Source organism: Schistocerca nitens, chromosome 9 (assembly GCF_023898315.1).
Source record: "Schistocerca nitens isolate TAMUIC-IGC-003100 chromosome 9, iqSchNite1.1, whole genome shotgun sequence".
Classification (NCBI taxonomy): Eukaryota; Metazoa; Arthropoda; class Insecta; order Orthoptera; family Acrididae; genus Schistocerca; species Schistocerca nitens.
This window is the reverse complement of record NC_064622.1, coordinates 261,227,878-261,248,843: the sequence shown is the minus strand read 5'-3', so window position 1 is coordinate 261,248,843 and position 20,966 is coordinate 261,227,878. Positions and strand designations below refer to the sequence as shown.

General features: G+C 43.8%; 1 long non-coding RNA gene across 1 annotated transcript in view; it reads right to left on the bottom strand.

Moving 5' to 3' along the window:
• The window catches only part of LOC126203435 (uncharacterized), a 40,053-nt gene extending 21,661 nt beyond the window's left edge, over positions 1-18,392 (bottom strand). The window contains exon 1 of the long non-coding RNA XR_007540264.1: positions 18,344-18,392. This is a non-coding gene — a long non-coding RNA (uncharacterized LOC126203435). The remainder of the gene's footprint in view (positions 1-18,343) is intronic.
• Positions 18,393-20,966: the final 2,574 nt, after the last annotated feature.

Sequence of the window (20,966 nt, the reverse complement as noted above, 5' to 3'; positions counted from 1 at the left end):
GGCAGACACCGATACCATGCAGTTAATTTTGGACCACAGCTCCTCTCTCCAACTGGTACGATCTACTTTCCCTGGCATATCTGACTTAGTGTGATGTAATGAATCGACTGGTATGTTGCGGCCATTCATTCCTAAGCCCCTTCAACACCAGGTCTTTGACAAATTGCACACATTAGCACACCCTGGTGTCAAAGCTTCCACCCGTCTGGTAGCTGAACGGTTTGTCTGGAGAGACATACGCCGCGACTGTCAGTCTTGGGCCAGGGCATGCGTGTTGTGTCAACAGAACAAAGTTTCCAGGCACACTTCCCCACCCGTTGGCTGTTTTACCCAACCACCAGGCCAGTTTCACCATGTTCATGTGGACCTCGTAGGCCCTTTGCCCCCCTCCAAGGGTTTCCGTTACTTGTTTACAGCTATTGATGGGATGAGTCGGTGGCTGAGGCTGTGCCTATTCTGAACATTACCTCTGAGACAGTAAGTTGAGCATTCTTAGATTAGCCGGCCGGAGTGGTCGTGCGGTTCTGGGCGCTACAGTCCGGAACCGAGCGACCGCTACGGTCGCAGGTTCGAATCCTGCCTCGGTCATGGATGTGTGTGATGTCCTTAGGTTAGTTAGGTTTAATTAGTTCTAAGTTCTAGGCGACTGATGACCTCAGAAGTTAAGTCGCATAGTGCTCAGAGCCATTTGAACCATTCTTAGATTCATGAATCTCTAGATTTGGCTCACCTGTTTACCTCACCACTGACCAGGGACGACAATTCGATCTTCAGTTTTCTCCGACTTCTGTAAAATGTGTGGTATTGTCAAAATTCATACTTCCGCATACCACCCCCAAAGCAATGGGCTTGTTGAGCGATGGCATCACACGTTAAAGTATGCCTTGCGTTGCCATGACTCACTATGGACAGAAGCACTGCCCTTTGTGCTTCTTGGCCTTCGTGCGACTTCCAAGGAAGACCTCAAGGGTTCCGTAGCAGAGTTTGTGTATGGCCAACCTCTGGTTTTGCCTGGAGAATTAGTCACTCCCACCCCACTTCCATGGCCCTCTGAACTCCCTTCACTTCTCGAGCGAGAGCGCTTGCACTGCAGCAAAATTCAGCCGCCACCTCCGGCTACTCATACACCTCCGCACGTGTACGTACCGCACACACTAGACTCTTGTGAGTACGTGTTTCTCAGAGACGACTAAATCAAAGCCCCGCTTCAGTCGCCTTACACAGGTCCTTACAAGGTCATCAAACGCTCCGAGAATAACATGGATCTCCTCATAAAAGACTCTGTAACCACGGTCTCACTCAACCGAGTGAAACCAGCTTTCATTGAGCCTCAGGTGAACCTCCCTGATTCTGCCCCTATTTCTCACAATCCTGCTTCAAGTGGCCATCCATCTTCTCATACCATACATTCGAGTATTGATTCCCCACAGCGTGCTTCTCTGCCGAGCACTGCTTCTTCTCCACATTCATCTAATTCGAGTGGCCAATCTTTTCGAGGTTTCACTCCTCACAGCCCTCGCAGTCGAACTGCCAACCACTCGGATTCCACCATTGTGTTACCATCTTCGTGTGACAGCTCTTTGTCACGCCTTTCAATCCACGCTGGCTCCTTGTTGCCTTTGGTCACGCTCCCTCGTCTGTCAGCTGATCACCCGAGGTTGTCGCCTGCGCAGTCCAGTGCACCTGCCACCCCCTTCTTTGCAGATGCTTCCCCCTGCCATGGCTTTCCCACACCTCCCTGCCTCCCTACCATTGCTCGTACAGGTGCCACCCACAAATTCACAACACATGTACACCCTGATGACATACATAAATTATCTGTTGTCGTAGACGGTGATACGGTGTGTGTGGTACTCACGTGTGACAATGTTGAGGGAGGGAGTGCAGAAACTCGTGTGGTGCGCTGCTTTAAATTGAGCACAAGTGCTCCATGTGGCAATTTACGTACCTTTGTTAGGCCTTCTGGAAAGGTGATTTTCCGCCTGCCTGCTGACGAAGTGCTACACCTCCACTCCAGGACGGGACATCATCTTCAGCCGCCGGTGTTGCTTGCTGACTTCGCCATCGATGTACTGGGTTTCACCCCCCGGTCTCCTATCAGTCGACCGCTTCCGCCTGACGCGGAAGAACTGTACGTTACCTTCCTAACTTCTTACTCCCCCCATTCACAGGGACGTACTCCATACTGCGCAGGGAGGGGGGGGGCGGGGGGGCGTGGGCTGGGGGGGGGGGGCTATGTGGCGTAGAGCGCCATAAATATTGATATTTGTTCAGTGTATAAGTGTGCTATCTTTGAGGAGAGGGGCTTTGGGAGGATGTTGGCCGCTAACGGCAGTTAGCCTCCGGACTTGTATCTGTGTAGAAGCGAAGTGCTAATAAATCTGTATCTGAGAGAATTCTAGTTGTTTACCTACAACTATATCCTATTCCCTCAAATACCTATGATTACTCATCGAATCTGTAATTATTTATCATATACATAACATGTTTCGGGTTTTCATAGGGTGGTGCAACAAATATACCAGATTTGCTCATCAATCTGAGACGCTTATCAGGTTGTATTAAATGATATGGGCTATAATTATTGCCAGAACTATACTGTGACTCTTCCATAGAAACCTAAATGAGGCCTCTTAGAGTGCAAGCACTCACACACACACACACGCACACACACAAAAACAAACACAGACATTATGCATGGTACCTTGTGACGCTCACAAAAGTGGAGATAGAGATTGGAAAGTGTCTACCAGTAGCAATCATGTTACATTGTTTAAAAATGTCAGCTCTCGGTAGTCTTTCCGCGAAATGAGTGTTGTCCAGTTTGAGTTCACATAACATTAGCATGTTGACAGATTCTACCAGTTGGCTTTTGGAAAAAGTCTTCTACTTAGTAAGAGGAATATTACAGCACATCTACAAGCAACAAAAGATTCACTGCTACGAAGTGTGCCCAGCACTTTTATAAAAACACATCACAGGATTTTCTCATCAGTATGAGATCCATGCCACACTGGATTAATAGATATATATTTATCATAGAACCTGTCTTAAACAATGGTCCCAAAACAAATTATCCGGCACAGTGCTATAAGAAGAAAACATCACATTCAAGGATTACTGGTATTTTGCAAATGAATTGTTGTATTTACTGCCTTGCAAGAAAACCAAAAATTAAAGATTACTAACATCCTATCTACAACCTTCTCCTCACAATGGCATCAGGTTCTGAACTTAGCTGATTTGTGCTTCGTCTTCGATGATGATGTCATAGCCAGGATAGTGGCAGAGCTCCTTTGGAATCTGAGAACAAGGAGAGATGTGGGTCCATGGTAAAATCATAATGTCCAACATTTTTCACTGGATGATTTTACTGTATCTGGTACAGGTAACAGCATTACTGCTACAAAATAATCAGTTTTGTTTAACACAGGATACTGACATATACCGTATGGGTAAATCCAGCAGCTCACAAACACGTTTCACAACATACAGGAGATGTGTAATAAAAATAATTTTAGAACATTTTAAGGTTGTCTTCATACAGCATTCAGGAAGCCCGCAAGCACCTCTATAGAAGTGTTTGGGTGCCTCTATCTGGCAACTGTCTTAAGAAGTGTGGTGAGTAACCTGACAAAAGCAGCTGCATATGCTGTGATCTGTTGAAATGAATTCGGACTATTAACTAAACAGACACACAGGTCAGTGTTTCCCCTCATTTACCAGTTTACTTAGGACATTTTCTGATGGTTACCATCAACCAGTGTCTGTACTTTGAGGCAGTTGCACTAGTCCTGCCAGACTAAACTTACCAATGTGATAGACAAAGAAGGATTGTTAGCTCTATTTTGTCACTAAATTTTTTTCTGATATGTCAAGTATGGTTCATGTGCAGGAGTGGGGAATATAGCAGTTGTGCCACTATTTGAGGGGAACTCCAGATTAACCTTACCAATGTGAAGGACACATAAGAATTGGTAGCTCTCATGCCTGAATATTTTTATGTGCCTTCTAGCAATGTCACCCACTCCCTAACAATAATAATGCAATAGTTTGGATTCTGTTACATGGCTATGCTGCATGCACAAAAGCATGAGTTTTCAAAATTTCATTCTTATTGGTCCAGATAGATAGAAAGAAGGGAAGGGGAGTGCCTAGAGCTTATCTGGAATCCAGCACATACATTTCCACTGACATTCTGGGACCTCTTTCTCATTATTACAGCGGGTGGGAAGCCCCTCACTTGATATAGCAGTAGTGTCTTTAGTGGCAGCAACTGGGTCCATGAAGAGCATATAAAAAATAATGCAACTATCTCAGTCATTGCTGGTGCAGTGTTCACGACTATACCTCAAACATCAATGCTTGAATGGTGGGCTATACTGCAGGCAACACACTTTTTTCTGGGGTTGTTGCAGATACTGGTGACCTCTTTCTCTTGGTGTGTATTTTGAGAGCTGTGCTGATTCTTATAGACATGGTATCTTCAGTTGCAATCATCAAAATTTTGCTGTGATGACATTATTTCTATCACTATGAGAACAAACCACAGCAGCTCCAGGTTGGAGCTTTCTTCAGAAAAGGAAAGAAAACACCCCCCCCTCCCCCCCCCACACACACTCACACACACATTCATTCATACAAGCAAGCACACCTCATGCACACATGACTGCCACGTCCAGCAAGGTAGACTGGAATGGAGTAAAAGAAGCAATCTGGAGGAGGTGGGAAAGGAGAGTGATAGCAGAGTACAGGTGGGATTGGGAGGGGGGGGGGGAAGAGGTTGTCTAGCAGTGTGCATGGACTAGTTGGTTGGAAGTGTGATCAGGACCAGTGTCGGGAGGCTATGAGGCAGAAGGTCAAGGGGGGCTGGGGGGTGGGGGAGGAAGAGGTAAGGGGGGAAGGGGGAGCAAAAAGGAGAGGAGCACGGAAGGGGTGCATTGGCAGAGGACGGCACACAATAAGGGTGGGGAATGTGAGTAGGGTGGAGGTTATAGAACAGAAGGGGCAGAAATTGTTGGATGGAGGGTGTATGCACATTAGGTTACTGTAGGTTGTAGCCAGGATAATTTTAGGAGTGGGGAATGTTTGTAAGGATATCTACCATCTGCACATTTCAGAAAAGTTGGTGGTGTAGGGGAGGATCAGGATGGTCTGGATTGTGAAGCAGCCATTGAAATCAAGCATGCCATGTTCAGTTGCATGTTGTGTCAAAGAGTGGTCTATTTTGCTCTTGGCCACAGTTTGGTGGTGGTCGTTCATCTTCGTGAATAGCTGATTGGTAGTCACATCAACTAAAAAAGCTGAACAATGATTGCAGCAAAGCTGGTAAATGACATAGCTGCTTTCGCGGGGTGGCCTGGCTTCTGGTGGTGTAGGATACGTCTGTGACAGAACTGTAACAGGGAGTGGTGGGTGCAGCCCCGGATCTACAATATTCTGAAACGTGGCAAAAACTTGATAGCGGCGCCCCCCCCTCCCTCCCCCCCCCCCCCCCCCCCCACGCCCCACCCCACCCATCCCACTCGAGCGTTGGAGATAGATTGTCAAAAATTTTTTAAAAAATCGATATTTAAAAATATGTTCACTTTCTTAAGAGTTTGAGATATAAAACATATATGTCCGAGATAATGTAAGACATGTTAGTTGGTCTTAAGTGTGCCACAGTGCAGTGCCAATCCTCTTCACACAGCACTCTTCTGTCACACGTCGCTGTATTTCGATCTGTGGAGATAAAATGTGTATGTTTTTTAATGGAAGCCATCAAACATATATTCAGGACAGTGGAAATTAGAATGTCCTGTGGTGCCTCTCCTGCTCCCAGTAGGTGGGTCTGACATCCCAACATCTTTAAAAAAAAGTAAAAATTAAAAAAAAAACTCACAATTGATATTGAATGGGATATTTGTGACCGGTGAATATGAACTCTTCAAAAATATGCACTCTTTAGTGCGTGTTGGCTAATAACTTCCTCTTTTCTGTAACATAAAATGAAACATAGGAAGCATAAAACCAGCAAAGACAAGAAACAATCAAGGCAGTACACATTTCTTCAATCCTTAGGTCCCAGCATTTTTTTCTCTCTCTAGTCTTTACACGGCATGCTTTCCTTTCTGTGGCATCATCGAAGTTTGTCAAACGTTTTGCTCTATGAAAAATCAAAATGTCATTTTCTAATAGGCCTACTGAAAAAGGTGTTAATACGAATAGAACCCAAGACTGGTGTTGTTTCTTGATATGATTACATCTACTGTGTCTCTGTCTGCTAGATAAAATGAAACTGTCCTCTTAATATTACAGCAGTTGTAATGTACGCCAAATAAGAGAGACTGTTATGGCACAAATGATCATATTTATCTACCTCATTTAAATAAATAAAACGACAGAATATAGGCCTAATTCGCTTAGTACCAATATCATATGCCTACCAGGCCTACTACAAGCAAAAATGTTTATGTTAGGAAATAGTTTCACATTTCATTCATATGCTCCAGTTTCTCAAGCACGAGATCGAAAAGTAGCAGTAGTATGATATTTTTATATAAATTCATATAAATTGTGGGATGTCCCCGTTCCTTCTCCTTTCTCGTTCCAACAAACAATCTTGTCATCACTAATTCTGTAATATTCTTGCCATTGTCAAAACTTATTCCCCGGTAACTTAACATCCTGCCAGAATCACCGATTTATTTATCCAGCGTTTATTCTCCGGTTAAGTGTTAACACGTGTTTGTACAACGTGTTTTCCGTGCTATCCCGAGAACAAAATTAAGCGGCTGCTAGCTGGGGACTGAACAACTGGCCCTAGTAGTATTGCGATCTGGCAAAATCTTTTTTTGTCAAAATTTCATTTTCTTGGATACGCCGAGAAGACTACATAATCTTTCTTACCTGTTACTCGTGTAAGTCTTTGTTTTCGCTCTGGCAGTCGGAATCTATGGATTTCCGCAACAATCATAACAACGCTTTTCATTCACACACCCACACAACCACCTAAACACCCGTTCGGGTTTACTTTCAGTTTTTATAGCCCAGTCCCCTTTTGTATGCGGGAAAGTTTTTTTTTTATTTCGAGATGCGACGGGGTACCCCTGACAGAGACATCATGTACACTATCCACACATTCAAAAATCGACTTACAATTCGTTCAGACATCAGCTTAGAATGTGTTCAAAAATGTTAAAAACCAACAGCGATGCGTTTCAAAATCATGTGAAAAATCGGTAGACCAACGTGCACTGAATGCTGGGCACTTCGTGAAATAGCGTTTTTTTTTTCCTCAAAAGTTTGAATTTGGCGCACACTGAAATTGCCACCGGGGCCATATACCCCGGTTTCCCCCCTATCCATCGCCCCCCCCCCCTCCCCCCCCAACACGTAGATCCGGGCCTGACTGGGTGGGTGGATTGTGCAGGTCTTGCACCTCGATCTTCCTCAGGGATATGATCCTTTAGAATGGGGTTGGGACTGGGAGTGGTATCAGAATGGACTACGATGTTGTGAAGGTTGGGTGGGTGATGGAACTCTTCTTTAGGAGGGTTGGGAAAGACTTTTGGTAGGATGTCCCTCATTTCAGGACATAATGATAGGTAATCAAAGCCCTGACAAATAATGTGGTTCAGTTACTACAGTCTGCAGTGGTATTGGGAGTTAAAGTGGGCACTCCTTTGTAGCTGGTAATTGGTGATGGTGGGAGGATTGGGGTGTGTGGGGAAATGGCACAGGTGACCTGATCGTGGACAATTCCATGGGATAATGACTGTCTGTGAAGGCCTTGGTGAGACCTGCAGCACAGTGGGCAAGGGACCTCTTGTTATTGCAGATATGCCATCCACAGGGGGCCCTTCTTCAGAATGAAAACACAAACACATTGATTCACACAAGCAAACACACCTTATGCACACATGACTGCCATCTTCGGCAGCTCAGACTGACATGCAACTGTCACATAGAAGGAAAGCAGCAATCTGGAGGGGGTGAGGAAGGTAAATAGATAGCAGGACATGGATGGGGCATGCAGGGACTAGATGGAGGCAAGGCATGACAAGACTGCCACCAGTTGTGGTGTCAGGAGGCTGAGGAGCAGTAAGTTGAAAGTTGGGGGGAGGGGGGGGGGAGTGGAAAAGGAGAGGAGCAGAGAAGGGGAAAGATGGGCAATAGCACTAGAGGAGGGCGAGACACAACGAGGGTGGGGAATGTGAATAGGGAGGAGGTGATAGGACGGAACAGGCAAAAACTATTGAGAGGATGGTGTGTGCACAATAGATAACCATATGTTGTGGTCAAGATAATTTCAGCATTGAAGAATGTGTTGTAAGGATACCTACCATCTGTGCATTTCATAAACATTGGCAGAGGAGGGGAGGATCAAGATAGCCAGGGTTGTGAAGCAGCCGTTGAAATGAAGCACGCTATGTTCAACTGCATGTTCTGCCAAAGAGTGGTCTATTTTGCTCTTGGCCGCAGTTTGGTGGTGGTCATTCATCCTGGTGGACAGCGGGTTAGTAGTTATATCAATATAAAAAGCTGAGAATTGATTGCAGCAGAGTTGATAAGTGACATGGCTGCCTTCACAGGTGGCCCAGCCTCTGATGGGGTAAGATAGGGCTGTGACAGAATTCTAATAGGAAGTGTTGGGTCGGTGGATTGCACAGGTCTTGCACCTAGGTTTTCTGTAGGGATATGGTCCCTGTGGCTATGTGTGAGGAATGAAGTACTGTATTTGAAGTCTGAAAGATGTCAGGAAAGATAGATTTCAATAGTGCCAAGACAAAAGTAGTATAGGCGCCCCAGTGGTCCCGGTCGCCTACGGTGGACTGGAGGCCGAGCGGTGACCTCTCCAGTTGTCAGGATGCTAGGAAATGGCTGTGGGCGCGTCAGAAATGCCTAAGAAACATTATTAATTCACAACACCTCTATTCCTGCCGAGTACCATGTGGCCCGCATAACACAGGCTGGCTGAGCTTGGTGATATCAACGACCTTCCCCAAGTCCTCACTGACTCGTAGCGATGACACCAGCTCCGGGCTGCACCAGTCTTGCTAGTGCAGCGCCGCGTGCTGTGACATAGCGTAGGAATGTCCTTACTTCCTACTTCAGCCGCACGTGGCTGGTGGGGCCCGGCTGGCCAGCTGGCTCGGCTGCGGACAGCAGGCCGCTGGGCGTAGGAGGCTCCAGGTTGGAGTCCCGGCGCTGTCGGCACAAGAGGCGTTCTTGTAGTGCGGAGTGTATTCTATACCACCCTGTCTTCTTCCCTGCTCCTCCTGGTGGCTCGTCCACGGTGGACGGGCGGAACAGGCTGCAATCCCCCAGCGTCATCGGCTCACCCGGTTGTGACGGCGGATGCACAGGGCCTAGGGCCTGCAAGATCTCGACGATGGCTCACTGATGTGGTCAGCATTGGCGGCGAGCGAGTCTGCTGCGATGTCTGCTAATCCTGGGTTGATGATTGAAAGCGCCAGCAGAGAGGACCAAAACTGGTACTGTCCCCTCATGTCTGCTGCTGGATGGGCCGTCCTTACTGCAACATCTCCTTAATAAAGATTAACATGTCAATCACCGAGCTGAGCACTACGCAGTGACCCAGTACACATCTAACTGCAAGTCTAACTGCGAGTGCCTTGTTGCTATCAAAGCTGGCGCATTTAAAGGAAGCACGAGCGACGTCCTGACGTCATGCTCGTTTGTAATGAACGCATTTGTTCCACTTATACTGCTGACTTATCTGTCGTACGCGCCCGTTAGGTGTTCTTGTGACAGAGTTACATGTTATTACGACAGACTTACGTGAAGTTGTGAAATGCAGTGCAGCTGACGCTACACCTCTGTCTTGCACTCTACAAAAGTCTCCATCTAACACAAACCCCTCAAACTAAGCAATTCTCTCTCGCCTGTTGTGTGTAACCAGGCCATTGCCCCTGCGTGACGACACATTCCAATACATCTGCAATCCTCTTACCTCTTGGCTAACCTACTGTGTCTGGCTCTTGGCATAGGCAACAAAACTTTGACAATATTTCATGTTTCCAACTGTTTACTATTCCGCGACACTACAGTAGACCACCCAGTGACACAACATGCAGCTGAACATAGCCTGCTTGATTTTAATGGCTGCTTCACAACTTGGGCCATCTCAGTCCTCCTCTATACCACCAGCCTTTCTGAACCACATAGATGAGATTTATCATTGCAACAAATTCTCTGTTCCCAAAATCATCCTAGCCTCAACATATGGTAACCTATTGTCACCACAACCTTCACCCGACAGTTCGTGTCTCCTCTGTCCTACCTCCTACTCCCTAATCACATCCCCCACCCTCACTGCATGCCACCCTCTGCCAGTGCATCTCCCTGTCGTTCCTCTTCACCACTTCTCTCCTCCTCCACTCTGTGTTTATGACCCTCTCCCCCACCTTCCTGCTACCTGCCCCACAGCCTCCTGATGCTGCGACTGGTGGCTGTCTTGTCATGCTTCCATCTCATTCCCACTTGCTACACCAAACAGCGTTTTTCTCTCCTCCCACCCATACCCTTCTATCCCTTCCCTTTCCATGCCCCATCCAGATTGTTGCATTCATTCCACATGACAATTGCATTCCAGTGCGAGCTTCTGGAGGTCGCAGTCAGGTTTGTGTGAGGTGTGCTTACTTGTGTGAATGAATGTGTGTGTTTCCTTTACTGGAGAAGGGTTTGGCCAAAAGCTTAATGTATAAGTCTTTCCATTGTGCCTGTCTGCAACTCTCTTATCTTCTTTATGGTGAGAAGCAATCTGTTCTTTTCCTGATGTTATTAATATGAGAACGAGCTTATTTTAACCTGCCCTAGTACTTTAGGGAGTTTATATATCGAGCTGCAGTATTTCTGCTGTGTGTTCCCATCAGGCTAACCTCACTGAGGTGATGGACACACACAATTCACCTAGATGCATGAACAGACTAGCATTTTGCAGAACATCTAACAATCTGCAAGAATAAAATTTAGGAACAATGTCACGCTCTCTAGATGCACATTCTGGAGTGCTGTGCTAACTCCTATACATACAGTATCTTTGTTGGAAGCATCAGAATTTTACTATGGTGCCACACAACCTAGTAATGTAGTGGTGGCTTAGCAGGGATTATCTACCACGGTCTGGTATTTCTTATACATACTGTTGCTTCCACTGGAAATCAAAATACTGTAGTGCTAATAGAATTTGCTGTGATGTCATTATTACCACCAATGTTATCGTCTATAATTCACACAATATAGTATCTCTCACCCTCACACTCACTCACTCACTCTCTCTCTCTCTCTCTCTCTCTCTCTCTCTCACTCACTCACACACACACACACACACACACACTGTGATCGTCTATAATTCACACAATATAGTATCTCTCTCTCTCTCTCTCTCTCTCTCTCTCTCTCTCTCTCACACACACACACACACACACACACACACACCACACTAGTAATGTCATTGTGGTTTAGTGATGATAAATGATTTGAAAACATGCTGCACTGTGGTTGGCTGAGAGCTTGTGGTCTCTGCTGGTGCCTTGACTGATGAAACTCGTATAATATTAAATTGTTATTAACAAATAGATTTCAAATGACACGGCTTAACATAATTTTTATCAACAAATAATCACAGCCTGGGAGGCCAGCTCCAGAATTGTTCAGGGGAGGGGGCAGGGTTCCCCTGGGTGATCTTGGTCATTTTCTGATGACTCAGCAGGGGGAGGGGTGTAGGGGGTGAATTTGAATATAAGTTGGCCAAGTGTGTAACCCAACGCCAAATGTGTAACTTGACACCAGAAGTGATAAGGTCGTTATCTGCGTTTGAAATGATACTGAACAACTTGTGCGCACTGTTTGTTTCACAGGCATATTGGCAAAACGTCTTCTTGTTAGTTGCATCTTGTTTTACTCAGATATGTAGTAAAAATTGCAGGCTGTCATTAGAGAAGAGATTCCATTGGTATTTTTTGTGAAATCTGCTTAATGGATTCCATGATGTTTTGGAAAGAAACTAAACTTTACTATAAAAAGAAAATCCTGACAATTAATCGGCAAGTATTGCGAAAACTGTTGTCCAAATATTTGCCATCAGTTTGAACAGGATGCTCCAAAAATGATCTTTACAACTTAGATCATGTATATTCCAGAAATGATGATAGGTAGGAAGGTGTGGTTTGTGGCATAATTTTCACATACACCTATAGTTTTTTTAGTTTGTTTTTGCAGCTTAGTTATGCACGAAAATGGCCACTCCCAGGAGATGGCACATTGTGTGCTATGACTGATAGAGACCAAGCCTGACACCCAGATCCAGCAGAACTTCTGGATAAATGGCAGAAGCAAACCACCATCACAATATATAATCAGACAGTGGTACACGAGGTTTAAGGAATCCAGAAGTGTCACGAAGAGGACGAATTCTGAGCATCCACACACGAGTGCTGCAGATGTGGAATGGATGCAGCAGGCATGTATCTGGCGCCCAACCAAATCAATCCATCAAGCATCTCGACAGTTGTAGCTATCAACCATGTTGCACAAGAGACTAAACTTCATGTGTACAAGGTGCAGCTGCTGCATGTGGTTCAACATGATATCAGTCTGTAGCAAAAAGCATTTGCAATTAAGATTCTGAATCGCATTGATGATTACCCAGGATTTCTGAAAACTGCAATGCTCACAGACAGAGCTCACTCTCATGTGTCTGGTAAGGTAAACCGACACACTGTGAGGGACTACAGCTCTGATGACCAGCACTTTAGCATAGAAATTGAGTGCAATGGAAGCTGAGTGTACAATACTACTATGCCGTGTGATCTGCTTCATAACTGTGTGGTGGCAGCAGTTTTCATTGCAGTGGCGTCAATAACCACAACTGCTTATCTGGACATGATGGAACAGTCTGTGTTTTCTCAGGTCAAAGAACTACATCCTAACATCATGCTGCAGCAGGATGATGCCCTTCCACGCTGAGTCTCGATCACTGAGAAGTTTTTGGACGACAGATTTCCAGGTTGCTGGATTGGCAGTGGAGGACCAATTTCCTGTCCTCGAAGGTCTCCAGACATAACCCAGTTAGATTTGTTTCTTTGGGGCTTTGTGACAGATGCTGTCTACCAGGGTCCAGTACAGGACCCGCAGGAGTTCGCATCAGAGCAAGAATTCCACATGTTAATGAGGACATGATAGACCGGAAATGTGAGGAATTGGAGTATCACTTAGCTATCATGTGTGCTACAGATGCCACATATTTTGAACTCTGTTAAATAGCTACTAAAATTTTAGCATGTACGAACGTCATGGTGCAAACCGCAACTTTTTACCTTTCCCAATTTCTAAAATATATGCAATCATAATTTGAAGCTAATTTTGGAACACCCTGGAAATCAAAATGCATTAAGGTAGAATATTGACACCGTCAAAGGGTGTACTTGTCCCCACCATCCTACTGGAATCTGGAGTACAGACTCTTTATTCATTACAGAATTTTCATATGTTCCTAAAAATAATAATCTATGATTACAATTAACCACAGGTTTACACCGTTGTAGCATAACGTAGACAACCACAGTGAGAAATAGTGCGACCTTAGTAGTTTCTATGTGCTGGTAACTTTTGTTTGTTTGGCTATTGTTACACAGCTCAAGGGAAATTACGCCATTTTCCAGCTGTGTTTTTGTGCTGACCTAAGGTCAAGACAGACACAACTTTGCAGAATGATGCTGAAACAGACCCCCAGTTTTTTTTTTCTCTGTCTATTACCCATACATGCTGTTATTGAGTACAGACCCGACAAGAAAAGACAATTCAGTTTCACTTGGCAGATCGCTAGACTGAACCTTATAGAATGCAGTCGTACGTACAGTGGGTGTACATACCTCAGTTACAGCAAAGTCTTTGTGCAAAATCGTCGGTCGTATAAAAGATAAGACATATTTTCTGAGATTTTAATATGTATACAGTACATTTTCATGTAGCTTATAATCCACAGTATGTATGACATTGTCGATTTTGTATGAAAACTTTAATTTTTCAGTTTTCAAAAAAAATTGGCTTTAGTATAATATTTATGGTGTTTTCCCTTTTTAAAAGAGTATAATCGTTTGATTTTTATGCTTTATGTACTATTTATATATGCTAATAAGAGGATGGTTCCCATGGTAGATCTGATTATGTCCTCTGACTTAAGCACAAAAAGTATTCCATGTCTTCGTTAATCTTTTTTAAGCCCAGTAACTGGGACAGAAACAATAATTTCAATAAAACCTCTGTTTGAGAGCATCCATTCATTGTAGAATCATAGAATATGTTTTGAACTCAAATGTAATAGGATAATTCGAACAGAATGACCTCCTCAATGTCAATCAGCTTGGCTTCCGAAAGCACTGATCGCCTGAAACCCAACTCTTGCTTTTCTGCCATGACATTCTAAATACCATGGATCAAGGCAGTCTGATAGATGCAATACTTCTCGATTTTCAGAAAGCATTTGACTCAGTACCACATGTATTCATATTATCGAAGTTATACGATCATATGGGGTATCAAACAAACTTTGTGACTGGACTGAGGATTTCTTGTGCATGATGTTGCTTTGGATGGAAAGTCTTTGACAGATGTAGAAGTAACATTACATGTGCTCCAGGGAAGTGTGCTGGGACCCTTGCTGTTCAGGTTGTATATTAATGACCTTGCATGTAATATTAATAGTAAACTCAGACTCTTCATAGGTGATAGCAGTTAGTTATGTATAAGGAAGTACTACCAGAAAAAAAGCAAAAACATTCATTCAGATCTTTATAAGATTTCAAAGAGGGGTGAAAATGGGCAACTTGCTTTATATCCCCTGAAATGTAAAATTTGAAAAAATGTAGTATGCTATGAATACAGTATCAGTGAGTCATAGTTGGAATCTCAGCTGTTACAAATACCTGTGTGTAAAAGTTTGTGGGGATATAAAAGTAACGATCACATATTGTTGTTGGTAAAGCAGCTGGGCAGAATTCGGTTCATTGATAGAATATTAAGGAAATGCAATTAGCCTACAGGGGAGACTGCTTACATAGTACTCATGTGACTCATTCTAGAATATTGCTCAAGTGCATAGGACCTGTGCCAAAGAGGAGTAATATCAGATACTGAAAGTATACAAAGAAGGGCAGCACAAATGGTCACAGGTTTATTTTCCCCACAGGAGAGCAATACAGAGATACTGAAAAAACTGAACTGGAAAACGCTTGAAGTGATTAACCCAGGAATATACTACGACACCTATGTATCGCTCCTGTAGGGATCATGAATACAATATTAGACTGCAGCGCGCACAGACACGTTTAAGCAATCATTCTTCCTGCACTCGATTTGCAAATGGAATGAACAAAGCCATAATAACTGACATGATGAGAAGTACCCTATGCCGCGCACATCACTGTGGTCCACAGAGCATGGATGTAGATGTAAACAGTACGCCATTTGATACTAACAATATAGGGCTACCCAATGTAGTCTAGGCGCCCCTGTAAGTCAGGGCCTGCCCTGTAAGAAGACTGTCAGAGTAGTTTCTTGCAGAAGTAGGTGCAATGATTGAAACTGAATGCTGGTGTAATCTGTATTGAGTCCTTTTCTCTTGCAACAACTTTATGGAAGAAACAAAACTATGCATTCTGAATCCAACGTGTTAATTAATAAGATTATACTTAAATCAATTACCGATACACGGAACAATTACGAGATTGTTAACTCTGGGTGTTACTTCTGCTTTCGTGGATGTATATGCACTAAGATCTGTTGCAGTTCACTTTCGCAGCACTCATAAATCAGTTAAATGAAAGGATGCAGTGACGAATTTTCGTCCAAAGAGTTGGGCGAATTCATTCATTTGTCCGGAAGGAGAGGCCGACATTGTTTGCCCTCTTTTGGCCCGTCAGCAGCAAGTTGCGATGGCAGAATACGAGGCACACAGTACCTTCTTCCTCAAATGATTTTACAGAAAATATACGGTAAAAAATTTCATATTTGGGTACTTATAGCTTTATATGTTGGCTTCGTGATGACGTGACCATCATTTCGTTCGTGTTCATATTTATTATAATATTTGGATGCAATGAAAAATAGCGGCCGCTATGATTTAGCGTTCGGTGCATAGTACGTAATATTTCGCTGCGTGTGAAATTTAGCTACACTACTGGCAATTAAAATTGCTACACCAAGAAGAAATGCAGATGATAAACGGGTATTCATTGGACAAATATATTATACTAGAACTGACATGTGATTACATTTTCACACAATTTGGGTGCATAGATCCTGAGAAATCAGTACTCAGAACAACCACCTCTGGCCGTAATAACTGCCTTGATACGCTTGGGCATCGAGTCAAACAGAGCTTGGATGGCGTGTACAGGTACAGCTGCCCATGCAGCTTCAACACGATACCACAGTTCATCAAGAGTAGTGACTGGCGTATTGTGACGAGCCAGTTGCTCGGCCACCATTGACCAGACGTTTTCAATTGGTGAGGGATCTGGAGAATGTGCTGGCCAGGCCAGCAGTCGAACATTTTCTGTGTCCAGAAAGGCCCGTACAAGACCTGCAACATGCGGTCGTGCATCATCCTGCTGAAATGTAGGGTTTCGCAGGGATCGAATGAAGGGTAGAGCCACGGGTCGTAACACATCTGAAATGTAACGTCCACTGTTCAAAACGCCATCAATGGGAACTAGAGGTGACCGAGACGTGTAACCAATGGCATCCCATACCATCACGCCAGTATGGCGATGAAGAATACACGCTTCCAATGTGCGTTCACCGCGATGTCGCCAAACACGGATGCAACCATCATGATGCTGTAAACAGAACCGCGATTCATCCGAAAAAATGACGTTTTGCCATTCGTGCACCCAGGTTCGTCGTTGAGTACACCATCGCAGGCGCTATTGTCTGTGATGTAGCGTCAAGGGTAACCGCAGCCATGGTCTCTGAGCTGATAGTCCATGCTGCTGCAAACGTCGTCGAACTGTTCGTGCAGATGGTTGTTGTCTTTCAAACGTCCCCATCTGTTGACTCAGGGATCCAGACGTGGCTGCACGATCCGTTACAGCCATGCGGATAAGATGCCTATCATCTCGACTGCTAGTGATACGATTCCATATTCTGCCAACAGTCATTGGATCTCGACCAACGCGAGCAGCAATGTCGCGATATGATAAACCACAATCGCGATCGGCCTCAATCCGACCTTTTTTCAAAGTCGGAAACGTGATGGTACGCATTTCTCCTCCTTACACGAGGTATCACAACAACGTTTCACGAGGCAACGCCGGTCAACTGCTGTTTATGTATGAGAAATCGGTTGGAAACTTTCCTCATGTCAGCACGTTGTAGGTGTCGCTACTGGCGCCAACCTTGGGTGAATGCTTTGAATAGCTAATCAGTTGCATATCACAGCATCTTCTTCCTGTCGGTTAAATTTCGCGTCTGTAGCGCGTCATCTTCGTGGTGCAGCAATTTTAATGGCCAGTAGTGTAACATATTGAAATTTTCTTTATATTTGGGTGGAGGTTTCTTTCTGTCGCCAATCCCGAGAAAATTAATTTGATGTAGCACATTCATTTGCGATCGCGCGAACCAGCGATGAAGTCAGAATGAAGTAACCACATCGGTCCTCATATTTCATAAACGGTTTGAGATATCGAAATGAGATTTTGGTAAATTACAGCATGCAAAGAGAAGAGTATTTTGCATACAGTTATTACGCAAAACTTCGTTTCTACAATGTTAGTCCGCTAACTACAGACCTTTTCGATGAACGAATGTTAATTTACGAGGGCTATCCATAGCTGGCGGAACGAGAAACGCTGGGGGTTTTGGAATAAAGTAAGTGCAGATATTAAACTTTTATTTTTGTACCGAGGATGTGCTTTTTCATAAGCTACTGACCTTACTTTTCCTCCGTTCCTCACTTAATGAAACAAATAAACCACAGTTTCAGAATTCTCTAGCAACTGTATCTGCACAACATGTTAGTGAGCTGCCATTGTGCAAACTCCGTTGTGTTACGGCAAAAGAAGCAACTTTTAACATGGCAACAAGAGAAATGTAGGTTTTACTCAAAATTCGCCTAACACGATGCTTCTCTGCAAGTTAGAAATCGTTAACAAGCCAGGGAAAACAAAGCGCTGCTTTTGTTGCATCTTCAGCAGAGTTCTTTTCAGATACTAACCAAAATAGAGGGGACGGTAGATCATTTTGAATGGTCACCATGCAAGTGCGGATGTGGAGTGGTTTCGCTTAATATTTACCGAATATGTGAGTGTAGGCTTCCGTTTAGAAAGGCATTTACCTTCCAGTGCTCGGCGTTTTCCCCTGCAGCGCATGCCCACAACCCCCACTGCTACCACTCTGCTCGCATGTGCCCTGCCAACTGCGCATCTAATTCCTATAGGCCACGTTGTTCTGTGCGCACTTTACCGATCTAGATAGTTAAGTCAACGTATTACTTCTGCTTCCGTAGATGCATATGCACTGAAGTTCACGTTGCCAGCACTCAGAAATCATTTAATAGCGATCGATATTATTTCATGTCCCTCGATTTTGAAACAGTATCTTCAGCACAACCTACAGGTGGTGTGGAGTGGGGGAGGTCATATTTTCACATATATCAATTACCAATTGCACAGCTAACTTTCGTAGAATAAAACAGAACGAAAGTGAAGAGGGGCTGGCCACATGGATAGTATTGCGTAACTGGCTGTAGAGAACATTCTAGACAGGATAAGACATATATAGTCTCATGCTGACCATAGTTGCTCTTAGTAAAAAAACCTACACAGTGAGTCTATATCTAGAACTGGCGCAGTAAGATGGGTAAGGCAAGAAGGAACACGAAAGAGCCTTCACTAAGAAAAAAGTAACGGAGAAACTGATTTCCTGAAATTTTGGAAATTTATGGTAAGTTCTATGGGACCAAACTGCTGAGGTCATCGGTCCCTAGGCTTACACAGTACTTAACTGAACTTAAACTAACTTACGCTAAGGACAATGCACAAACCCATAACATTTTTGAAAATGTAGTCAGCGATCTTAAAATTTTAATTTTAACACATACCCATGCCCAAGGGAGGACTCGAACCTCCGACGTGGGAGGGGGGAGGGAGCCCGCGCGAACCTGATTTCCCGAATTTAGGCAGGAAGAACTGAGAGAATAAGCATGTACAGCATAACGGTAGACGATATTGTGTTTTTCATTTATAATTACGTTTCTCTGCCAAGAAACCATGGAAGAATCAGTCAGCATTCCCCCCTCTTACATGATAAGCATAGCTATAGTCTACACACCTGCGTTCACAACAATAGTGTTACGTATGGTTAAATGAAAGACTGATAATACTAAGAGTACTACACAATTTTATATTCTGTAAATTGTGATGTCAAAGTTTTCCGGGTTGTGATTTGTCCACACATGTGCGATTTCGGAGCAATCGATCGTCCATGTGACAGATCGCTGCCATCCGTCGCTTGTTTGTGGGGTCCTGCGCAGTCAACAGCTTATACCTTAGAAAAGCATAGGCTATAGAATGTAGGTCCTATGCATGTTATACATTTTTATTTAGCGATTTACAGTATGAGTAATATGACTACTACAAGAGTTGGATTACGCCTCGCAGCCACTTTGAATCGGCATGGCTCAAGAGAGTGGCTTTGTTTTCTGTCTTCAGCCTTCCATCATTTGGACCATAGGTCACTAATGTTTTCTCACAGCTGGCAGGATAACTGACAAAATGACAAGTACGGACTGCACCATTATTTTGTACTACATCTAGGTACAATAATTTAAAATGATAATGTTAAGTTTAAGGTACACAGCAGCCAGGAGGTCTCCTATTATTCAAAAAATAATATTTAAGATCTCCATTTTCATCTAAAAATAATATTTAAACAAATTGTATCACAATGTCCTGTTTTCCATACGTTTCATCATGCTTACTTAGAACCATCTGCGGGTAGGATCAACTGATGTTGCAGGCCGGGTCCGGCCTGTGGGTCGTAGCTTGGTGACACTACCAAATCACAAAAAATAAAGCTTGCGCTTGAATGCCTTGTTACATCCTTTCTTGCTTTTTTTCTAATAAAGAAGATGGTATTTTCTCACTGTAAATTAAAAATTCTGTTAGTTATACTCGCTTTTCTTCACCTACACTTTAGAAACCATCTGACGCTGTATGAGCCGCAGAGGGTAGCCACCAGTTCTCTAGGATAAAAGTTTTCTTTTTCTCCTGTGCAGTTGGATTCTTGTACTATGACTCATGCCCAAATTCAGTTAAAAAAGGATGCCAATTTTAGTCTTGGCCCTGTTGGGTTAATTTTTGAGGACGCCTATGTGGTGAACCTAAATATTGCGTGGAACCACATACGCCATTGAACTCAATGCAAGTTTTACTTTCTGAAGTGCTGCGAGCGATTTCTTAATGTATGCATACCTAGTTGGATTCAAGCCCCGCTCGTCTTTGAGATGAAAATTATGTTCGAAGAACAGAATACATCATACGTTCCGCGTGCAATTATTGGTGTTCGGAAGACAAAAACGGGCTTGAGTTTAATCTGCAACGAAAACTTCTGCAGCTACAGAATAACTGCTCTGTCAAACGTAAATATATTGGGCTGCTTCTGTTTCCAATTCTTCGCTATTTATGCATGATTTTCAATATAATTTGACTCAACAATTACGCACAACTAAGACTTAAATTGACATATATGTACTCTAAGTTATCGTTGTTTCCAATGTCTTACTGAGTAGTAGCGTGGCGAGTACAGTAATTTCATTTCATAAAATATCTCGCTATTGTTTTGCCTTAAATATTTTGTGAGGGGCAACGTTTAATTATTCCCCTATAGTCGACACCACAACGCTACTGCCACTGGAACTGGATGTAACTCTTGTGAAGTTCTTTGCAGCAGTACTCGTA